This window comes from Meles meles, chromosome 2 (assembly GCF_922984935.1).
Source record: "Meles meles chromosome 2, mMelMel3.1 paternal haplotype, whole genome shotgun sequence".
NCBI classification, from domain to species: Eukaryota; Metazoa; Chordata; class Mammalia; order Carnivora; family Mustelidae; genus Meles; species Meles meles.
Genome location: NC_060067.1, coordinates 17616629 through 17628229, shown reverse-complemented (window position 1 = coordinate 17628229; position 11601 = coordinate 17616629).

Below are 11601 nucleotides of genomic sequence, written 5' to 3'. Positions count from 1 at the left end.
CTTTGAATTGCCATCTATAGTTACATTTCTCTTCTTGATTTTTTTTCTCCCCTCATGGAAACAACTCAGATTTTAATTATACAGTTCATTTTATATAAACCGAATTAGCTCTTTGTGTTTCTAGATGAGAAATGAAGATAATTGATGAACCCTTGCCCTCATTAGCTTTTTTTTTTTTTTAAGATTTTATTTATTTGACAGACAGAGATCACAAGTAGGCAGAGAGGCAGGCAGAGAGAGACTGGGAAGAAGGCTCCCTGCTGAGCAGAGAGCCAGATGCGGGGCTCAATCCCAGGACCTTGGGATCAGGGCTGGAGCCGAAGGCAGAGGATTTTAGATTTTAAATATTAATCATTAGATTTTAAATATTTCTTTCAACTCTTTATTTTTTACAAAAAGAATGAAATATGCATTTCAAGATCCCATAGCATGCTAGATGCTCAGTATGTTTTTTATTTTATCAATATTCTATTATTTTAATATGGAGTAATGAAATTTTTAATTTTTAATTTGAACTATTAATAACTTTTAAAAACATAGACTTATGTTTTAAAGAACAAAATAAAGTGGTTTCTCATCTCATTTCTACATTTTGAGATATCCAGCCAAATTATGTGAATTTTATTTCTAAATGAGGATATATTTAGCACATAATTCACAGTTTATAAATTCCCCCAATGGATTCAACAGGTTAAACTTTTAATCAAAGGAGGTTTTTTTGTTTTTGTTTTTGTTTTTCTATACAGCATTTCGGTTAGTATCAAGTCGAATTATTTCAGGTATACCTCAGGTAAACATTCTTGGGATAAATGTGGTGAAGTAAGGAAAATAACATCTATCAAACACTGATCACATACCTCACATTGTTGTCATCTTTTATTGGTTAAGATGGCTTTGTTTGTGAATATTAGCAAATCTTAATTCTATTTAAACTGAAGAAAAAATTATTACCTCCATAACAAAATGTTTAGAGTTACGTGGTTCCAGCAACAGTTAATTAGGTGATTGATGATAACTGAAGGTTTCTCAAACTTTCTCTGTCATTTTTAGTTTGATTTTATATATAGGCTCATAGAAATTGGCTGGTGTATCCACAGGCATTATATCCGGAAATTTAAACATATCTGGAAATACAGTTTATAGAGACTCACTTTTAGGCAGAAGAAACTTTCTCATAACTCCTCTGCATATTGACTTTCATATTTGCTGCCCAGTTTGGGTCAGATGCTTAGTTAGGGCTATACTAGTCACCGGCAAGCAAAATGAGGATACCACGGTTGGATTGTATCAATTAGAAATGACCCTTAATCCTGGAATAAGGATTCACTCCCTCAAAGCACATTTCTTCGTAGAGGAGTGTGGATGTCTATACAACACTGGGCTTTGATGAAAGGAGGAAGAACAAGTAAATGACAGAGGTACAGTAACAGATGTGTGCTGTAGCAATTTACAGTACCATACACTTCTTCATCCAATCTTCCTATGAGTTCTAAAATGTACATTCTTCACAATATAGAAACTGAGACTTGAAATATATAATTTCCTCCAAATAATGAAGCTATAAAATTACTGGAAAGGGATTAGATTTTGTTCAACTCCAGAGCTAATCCTAGGTAAAATTAAAAAGAAATTGTGAACTTTTTATGCTTTTTCCAGCTCTTCTTTTCTTCTTTTTTTTTTTTTTTTAATTTTATTTATTTATTTGACAGAGAGAGATCACAAGTAGACAGAGAGGCAGGCAGAGAGAGTGAGAGGGAAGCAGGCTCCCTGCGTCTAGCTCTTCTTTTCTAAAATGGTTTATCCGTTACATCTTCGGGGAGGAGATTTTCTCTTTTATGCCAAAGCAAATCAAACAAACAAACGACCCTGTGTTTTTTTGGATTCAGTTTGTATTCAAAATGTTTATAGGAGAAATAAAACTCTAGCACCTTAAGTTGCATCAGCAAAAGAATAAAAAACTGACGAAGATAAAATTTTGTTATCTACTCACTGATAATTTAAGAGTGCTCCGGAGATGAGAAGATTAATATCATGGCTTAGTCCAAATAATTAAAGCTAGAAAATAATCAAGGATCAAGCTTGCTGAGTCTTCTGAAAAAGATCTGCCAGGACTGGTCTTTTCTATTTGGGAGTTTAAATATGTTGGATCTAATTACAAGCAAAAGCAGGATACAAAGACAGGATGACAATTCAGGGAAGGTATTTTCTTTTGTAAACGTCAAACCCCAGGAAAGTATAAGAAACATAACATGAAGTGAAGCCTTTGCCAAGGCATTAAATCAAACATATAACCAAGGTTCCCATGCCAGCCAGATGGAGCGGGTTGAGGTGGTAAACATTCATGTTTATTATTTTGAAAATAAGTGGGAGACTGGGGTGTGTGTGTCTTGTGTGTTTGTGACTCTGTGTGTGTGTGTGTGTGTGTGTGTGTGTGTGTGTGTGTGTGTTAGTTAAATAGAGAACAATATAAGAGCCTTCCAAACCCTTTCCATCCCGATTATAACTTCAAACAAGATTTTTTTTATCTGCCTTATCTCTTCTCCTTGCCCTAAAGTATCTGACTGGAGGGCACATGAGAAAAAATACAAAAAGAAGAGGGAAAAACAGACTAGACCCATCTTTTTCAACCCAGGCTTCTAAGCCTAGTTAAGGGTGAAGAGTGAATATTTAAAGCTAAAAAGAGGTTGGAACTTGTTTTATATTACCTTAAATGGTTTCATGACTGAAAAAGAGACTTTGTCAATTCCATAAAGTGAAAGGAAATGTTACTTGATTTAGTAGAGATGACATTAAGGAGAGAAAAACTGAAATAACTACTTTTATAGGAAAAATAAAGCTATGCCATGGTATCACCTCACTGTATCCAGATCATTCAATAAAAAGCATATAGGTACAATGTCTGGCTTTAATGAAACATGTTGGTTAAATAATGGAAAGAGATTCTTAAAACCAAAGCAGGGTTTTATTTATTTTTTTAATATTTTATTTATTTGACAGAGAGAAATCACAAGCAGGCAGAGAGGCAGGCAGAGAGAGAGGAGGAAGCAGGCTCCCTGCTCAGCAGAGAGCCCAATGCGGGGTTTGATCCCAGGACCCTGAGATCATGACCTGAGCCAAAGGCAGAGGCTTTAACCTACTGAGACACCCAAGCGCCCCAACCAAAGCAGGGTTTTATTTATGCTGGCACAATTCAAGGCTGTTCATCATGTCTAGAGACCCATTTATCAGATAAACACAAATACCTAATAAAATCTGATGTTACAGACAGTTTATATCAGAATAAATGAGATAACAAATTTTGAATGTTGACACAAAATTTTTAGGTGAATTTCACCAATTTTAGCTTGTTATTTTCCTCTCCCCTTCCTTTTCTTTATTTTCTTTGTATCTCCTGCCTTTTGTTGTTTTTTTTCCCCCTTCTCCAGATTTTTATTTATTTTTTTTAATTTTCTGGGGAAAAAAGACATAAATTCTGAATCTGTGTTTGAAGGCAACTTGGTTACTCTAGACATGTCCAAAATCCTAGTCATCAGTGCCACTTGCCCCGGAAATGAGAGGCCTCAGAGACCAAAACATCTTAGAAGCAAGCAAATTCAGAATTTTTTTTCTCATGTCACAGTTTTATATCATCTAATTTTATGTTATATTTTGAGTTGTGTTTTTGTTTGTTTGTTTGTTTGTTTGTTTGTGTGGAGGCTGAGAAAAATTAAGGCCATCCCACCTCAGGTTTAGCCTTAGCATAAGTATAGCCATCTTAGCTTCGGCAGCCATCTCAGGCTCCTGTGACTAAGGGCTGAACTTTCCCCTACTTTACTTTAGTTCCAGGGACCCCCACCCTGCTTGAGTTCCAAGAAAGTACCCCACCCTGCAATACCCCGGCAACAGCTAATCAGCTTACTGCAGAAAAGTCTGAACTTCTCCTCCTCCCCTCGACAAGCCTCTCGTAATGACCCATAAAAACCCCTGTCTTAACTAGTGTCGGGGTTCAAGTCCCTACTCCGCTGCATTGGGTATACTTGGGCCCAAGCTTAAGCTTGTCAAATAAACCTCGCTGTGTGACTTGCATTATCGAAAGTCTTCTCTGTCTTATTGAGGGGTGGTCAACTCCATATCCTAACATTTGGAGGTCCCACCGAGAGCTTAAGGCCCTGCCTCAGGGAGACAGACGACCCCCCCCCCCCCCCATACTGAGGTTTACATAGAAGCTGTGGCAGGAGGTTTGGCCACCTCTGAGAGGGGAGGACTGAAACAGGTCTCTGCCCGGTCCCAATTGAGAATCTTGCATTAAGGGAGGAGCAGGTTGCAACCCTAGAGGCTCCATTACTGGAAGTCACGGGAGACGTCCCCGATGAAAGGGTGCCAGAACGACGTCCGCAGTGGACGCCATTTGGATGGCTAGGTAAGGATCCTGAGTGTTGTGTGAGTGGGACGGTGCCTGTGGATATGGTGTGGCTGACCAGCCGGTGGGTGTTAGAAAACTTGGTTCGAATTTGTATGTTTGCTGGCTTTGTGTCCCTTGTCTTTGTATGGCTTCCTTTTGTTGCCTGTTGTGTTGCTCATCCCTAGGGGACCAAGAAAATCCCCACTGACAAGTGTCTCTAGGGGGCCAAGAATGGTAATAAGACCCAGAAACTTGATGCCCTCTCTGTTCCTGTTCTTATATAAAGTTGTCTCTCTTGGACATGGGACGGCCACCTAAGTCACCAGGACAGCTGCCAATCTTAAGACTCCCATGTGAGGTTTCCTCCTGACTGATCTAATGTGATCCCCTCCACATTCCTGGTCTAGTCACTTCTGGCCGTGGGACCTCCATTGGAAACTGGCTGAAACCAGTATCTGATTGAATTAAAACACAACCAGGGACCCTTTCCTGGGGAAGTTGGCTGTAAGCACCACATGTGTTGGAATGTCACATAGACCATGATGGATTTCAGTCTTTACTGTTTCTTGTAAGTGTCTTCTACAAACTACTTAAAGTGATACTTACATTGCTCATACTAGGCCTTCATTGCTCTACACCAGGACCCTGATCTAAGGGCCCTTTGCAGAATAAGCCTTCTAGTAAACCCAGGTTGCTGGGCCATCCCTAGCAAAGGGGACTCTGACTTTATCTCTCTATGTTCCTCCTAATAGATGTGGGGGCTTCTCCCTCACTCATTTCCCGTGTTAATGGCTATAACTGGAGCCAACTGTGGTTGGTCTAACTGGAGACAGAGACTTTAAGGAATACTCCCAAGCAGCTGCCGAAACTCCCTTTGTTTCGGGAAGGTTCCCTGTTTTTCTGACCCGACTTGGACTGCGTAGCCCCTCCCCCTTTGCTGGTGGGAAATCCTAGCGTCTGCTCCTCTGTTGGAGTTGATAAGTTCTAAAACTGGGAATCCTTTCTCTGCCTCCTGGCAGCACTTTGTGTCTTCTGTCTCCCCCTTCTCATGTTTCTGCACGAACGTGCCTGCAGCCTGCATGACTAGTCTCTAGATCATGCACCACGGCTCCTTCTCTCTTTACTGTCAAGGAGCGAGAAGAGCAGCCCCCAAACCTAACACCCCCCACTCCAGATTCTCCCACCTGTGTCTCAGGTAACCATTCAAAGTGGAGTGGGCCCAGGTGGAATGTAAATCAGTATTTGAACGAAGTTAAGTTTGTTGGTTTAATTAAGATATACATGTCTTTGAAGTTATCAGCAGTAAACAGGAAACTTCAAAGTTTACTGAAGGTCAAATAAGCCATGTTGTTTGTTAAAATCTGCTAGCAAAGAGATGACTAAACTGATGGTTAATTGTCTGTCTCAAAGTTTTAATGGATGCTGAGATAGCCTTCAAAGTCTTTGGTAACCTGAAAGTTTAAAGTTTTGCTTGGATGACAAATGGAATTAAATTATGGACATCTAGGTCTTAACCAAATGGGATAAAATGCTAAAGCATTGATTGCTGGAACTAGGTTTATACTTTTGACTTCTTACTGCAAAGAAACTAAGAATATTTTAATCTGTTGGTAAATGTTTTGTGTTTAACTGATTGATAAATTTGCCATCTAAAGAATTCTGTTCTAACTGTTCACAATTGGTTAATACTTAGTGATCACTAGAGGCTAAGGTATTTCTAAAAGTAAAAAATTCTGCTAAGTGTAACTAAGACTAATAGAAATAAAGGAAGCAACTCTGTATGTAGGAAAGTTGGAGTTATGTAAGAAAGAGATAAGGAATAGGAGGGAAACCCAGTAAACCCACTATCTTAAGACTGCATGCTTAAGAACAAAAAGGAAAGACACTGGTATTAAAAAAAAAAAAAAAAAAAAAAGCTGGTTTTCTCTCTGTTTAAAAGGGCAAAGTTTTCTTAGGTTAATTGATCTGTTTAAAAAAATGTAAATGGTTTTTTCTTTGCCTGCCCAGAATCGTAAATGAGATCTTTTTTACTCATAAGGCTTTTCCTTGATATGCTAAATTACTCAGGAAGTACTGCTAAATCAATGATAAACCTTGGGTTACATTTGGGTAAATGCTGTAACTACTCTAGAGGTTCTATACATTTCCTAAAGTTTTCATGTTTTGATAAGGGTCATCACTTGATATTTAATCATATCTATTCTGAGTTTTTGTCACTTTTTTAATTCTCTTGTAAGATGAATTCTGCCCTAAAGGAAATTCATATGGGAGACTTTCAGGACAAATACAGGTCTTTGATATGTTAAAATCCTGGAACTAAAATGAGTAAGAATTTCCAGAAGTAACTAAAGCTGCATGCAAACTAAACCAGAATTAGTAACATGGGGCTAAATGAACTAAAAGATTACAGTGTTGTGTCTCTTAACGTTTTGTATTATTTTAAACATGACTGTAATGTTTGCTCTTCCAGACTAGGGAAACTTTTTCTTAAGTTATCTGTAATTTATAGAGATGTAAAAGTACACATTTGTAAATGAATCAAGGCATTCAACTTTTCTCTCTACGTGAACCCTCTGAAATCAAAAGGTCCCAGCAAGTATTCTTTCTTCCATGGCAATCAGTCATTTGCATAAGTTCAATAAGAATCTGTTCTCCTTGTAACAGGACACCATTGGAAACACTGGTTATTTTACCAAGGCTTTGACTGGAATGTCATATTTGAAAAGACTCAGATATGACCCAACAGCTTAAAGGAACTAAGGTTGACTTTATAAAACCTGGAGCCGTAAAGCCCTTGGAACTGTTGGCCTGATACATTGTTTACAGAGTTCCCAGCAGCCTCACCAGGTGAGTAAAGAATGTCACTTCCTGGCAGCAGCAGGAACCTCAGGATACTTTGGGTACCTCGGGAAGAGGAATTCGCCCAAATCAACAGGTATTGCAGGCATGTCTGATGGCAAGTACGTGGCTTGGCTTTTGGCCTGGAGAGTCTACTAAAAGTTCAACCTAGAGATTCCTTATAAGAAGTTCCAGCAAAGCAAATTCTAAAAAGATCTATATGATCACTTACTGTTCTTGCTGAGCTTATGTAAATAATTAGGCCAAGTTTGTTAAAACAGGACTTGTTTTTCAAATAAGTTAGTCCTGATTTGGCTATCTCTGGAAATGAGGGTTATTTTAGAGAGAAAAATTATGTTTTAATAACACATCTTTATGGATCTTAAATTCTAAATTTGATTGTTTTTAAATGTTTGTTTGCCTAAGCTAGACAACTTGAGGTAAACTTGAAAGAAGTTGCATGATAGCTGGTTTAGATGATCTTGCTTTTGCCAGTCAGTCAGCCCCAGATATAAGGAGGAAGCTTCAGAAAATTGAAGGATTTGAAGGGAAGAATCTGACTGGGTTAGTGGGAATAGTGGAAATAGCCGCTGAGGACTGAGTCATGCTTGCGGGGGATGAGAGCTCGCTTAAAGACTCTGCAGGGAAAGTATATCAGGCATTAGCTGTGAAAGCACAGCTTTGTCAGAGCCATGCCACTTATTTGGTCTTTGATCTCCATGAGGGAGTTTCCTGGGACAGTGGGCTACTGCAGGCTGTGGATATCCCGGTTCGTGGAGATGGCCTGGCCTCTCTAGGAATTGACACTTCAACCATGCTGGAAGGGACCCTACATTGTGACCCTGACCACTCCCATCACTCTCAAGGTCGACGGGATTACTCCCTGGGTCCACTACACCCACTTCTGACGAGCTGACCCACATGCCATTCTCAAGGACTTTGTTCCAGAATGGAAAAACCAACCAGACAAGGACAATCCCCTAAAGCTAAGACCGCACTGTTCTCCCTTACACCACTAATGTTGCTTATGCCATTTCCTCTTCATTCCAGAACCGATCCCCACCAACCACTGGACCTTGTTGCTGAGACCAGCCTGGACCCACGATTGGGTCCTTCTTTAGGTTCCTCTGAGAGGGGAAGTGTGGAGGCTGAGAACAAGTAAGGCCATCCCACCTCAGGTTTAGCCTTAGTATAAGTCAGCCATCTTAGCTTCGGTAACCATCTCAAGCTCCTGTGACCAAGGGCTGAACTTTCCCCTACTTTACTTTAGTTCCAGGGACCCCCACCCTGCTTTAGTTTTAAGAAAGTTCCCCACCCTGCTATACCCCAGCAACAGCTAATCAGCTTACTGCAGAAAAGTCTAACTTCTCCTCCTTCCCCCACCCAGCCTCTCATAATGACCCATAAAAACCCCTGCCTTAACTAGTGTCGGAGTCCAAGTGCCTACTCTGCTGCATTGGGTATACTTGGGCCTAAGCTTAAGCTTGTCAAATAAACCTCACTGTGTGACTTGCATTATCGAGCATGTCCTCTGTCTAATTGAGGGGTGGTTGACTCTGTACCCTAACAGTTTGTTTGTCTTTTTGGTGACTAAAATGATAGTAGTTCATTAAGTGAAGATACAGAAAAGCTTTCAAGAGTGAGAGGGGTCCCGACAGGGTTGCTGAGAACTTTTTTTTTTAACAATAAGATTTTGAACAAAATTTATTGTGTCTGCCAGACTCTTGGAACTTTTTTTTTTTTAAGTTTTTCCCTCCAGAATAACATAAAGAGTAGTTAGGGTTATCATGGATACAAATAAACCCATAACATCAGTGTTTTTAAACAAAAACAACAGCAACAACAGCAAAAATATATATGTTTCTCAGCATATTTTTGCCCTTAACACCAAATTCATATTCATTACCCCATCCTAGAAGCCCTAGTGTGACCCCTCGCCTCTTCCTGGCTCACTAGCCCCATCAGACCTTCGTGTATGCTTTCCTTGGTAACTGGGCTACATCAACACTGGGCATCTGGAAAGGCTCTAGGTGACATCAATATGCAAATCTTCTTCCTGCCTTGGAGGTTTTATACATGTTGTTCCATCTGCTTGGAACATTTTTTTCTCCTACACTCTTTACATTTGCTCTAGGAGTACTGTTCTTTGCATTCATAGAATGTGTTACAATTTGTAATTATGTGTACTATGTATTTGCTTATAGGTCTATCTCATTACATAAGGTCAAACTTGTTTAATCATACAGAGAAAAAATGGATCTACTATCTGTGAGGACTTATATATTTACATATGTATTTATATATTTGTACAGGCACCAGAATTCTAGAGTGTGTGTGTATATATATTTACCTTCTGAAGCATAAACAAAAATAGGCTTACAAAAGGATAATAAAAAATATACGCAAACCAAAGTTCTAATACTTTCTTCTATCTCAGTAAATTGTATTATCCTCTGGGCAAACTCCTCCCAATTGGGAAGAGCCTGCCCTCATTATAAGCAGACTCATTTCTGCTTACTTACTACTGTATTCTCAGTGTCTCTGTTTTACATAAAGTAGGAAAACAGTTGGTGACTATTGAACACATGCATGAATGAATAAATCAATGATTCTTTATGCCAAAGCTTAGCAATAAGAAGGGGGGGTGAGATAGTATAAAACTTCTAAAATTAAGATAATAGTTGTTTTTTTTTAAGATTTTATTTATTTATTTGACAGAGAGAGAGAGAGAGAGAGAGAACACAAGCAGGGGGAGTAGAAGTTGGAGAATCAGGCTCCCTGTCGAGCAGGGAGCCTGATGGGACTCAATCCCAGGACCCTAGGATAATGACCTGAGCCAAAGGCAAATGCTTAATGACTGAGCCACCCAGGTGCTCCATGTTTGTTAGTTTTAATATTTATTTCTATCAGTTCATTTCATGGTGTTTTAGTTAGATTTCCATTTTTGGTCTATACACAGCAGATACCAATGGTAGGATGCTAGTCTTGTGGGAAAGTAAATATTCACTTCACAAAAGTTCTTGGAGTTAAAAGGTAATGTTTGTCTTCTGTTTTAGAAGTTGGTTTCCTCATCAAACAAATCATCAAGGGACAGTGGGAAAGAATCAGAGGCCAGGTTAATTCAGACAAAATCCATTAAGTCAAACGAATTTAATTAATAAGCTTTATTTTATTTTTACTTTTATTTATTTATTTTTTAAAATATTTTATTTATTTGACAGAGAGAAATCACAACTAGGCAGAGAGACAGGCAGAGAGAGAGGAGGAAGCAGGCTCCCTGCGGAGCAGAGAGCCTGATGCGGGGCTCGATCCCAGAACCCCGGGATCATGACCTGAGCCGAAGGCTGAGGCTTTAACCCACTGAGACACCCAGGTGCCCCTAAGCTTTATTTTAAAAACATTACTGAATTCACAAGAAAATAGAGTGGAAAGTACAGAGTTCCCATATATGCCCTGTCCACATACAAGCATAATACTCCCACTCCTGCCATCTCTCTCTACAGTGGTGCATTCATTACAATCCATGAACCTACACTGATACACGTTTACTCAAAGCCCATAGTTTATGTTAAGGTTCACTCTTGGTGTCATATATCCAAGGGTCTAGATAAACGTATGCTATGTAAGCAGCATTATAGTAACAGAAGAGTTTCACTACCCTAAAAATTATCTGCATTCCAAGAATTCATTCCTCTCTTGCTGCTAACTCTTAGCACCTGATCTTTCTACTGTCTCCACAATTTTGTCTTTTCCAGAATGTTATATAGTTGGAATCATACAGTAAGTAGCCTTTTCAGATTATCTTCTTTTACTTAGTAATATGCATTTAAGTTTCCTCCTTGTCTTGTCATGACTTGGAAGCTCATTTCTTTTTATTTCTGAATTAAGTTCCATTGTCTGAATGTATCACAGTGCATTTATCCATCTTTCTGTGAAGTACTTTGTAGTTACTTCCAACTGTGGGCAACTATGAATAAAACTCCTATAAACATCCACATGCAGGTTTTCTGTGGACCTAAGTGTTCTGCTTTGAGTAAATACAAAGGAGTGTGATTGCTGGGTTGTGTGGTGAGAATATAGTTTTTTAAGAAACCACCAAACTGTCGTCCAAAGTAGCTGTAGCTATATCATTTTGCAGTCCCACTAGCAATGAATGAGACTTCTTGTTGCTTCACATCTTTGTCAGCATTTGGTGTTGTCAGTGTTTTGGATTTTGACCATTCTAATAGATGTGTAATGATATCTCACTGTTGTTTTAACTTGCAAAGCACTAATGAGATAGGCCAATAAAATGTGTTTTTGTATGCTTACTTGACATCTGTCTATCTTTTTCAGTGAGAAATCATTAAAATCTTCTTTTTTTTTTTACATCAAATTGTTCA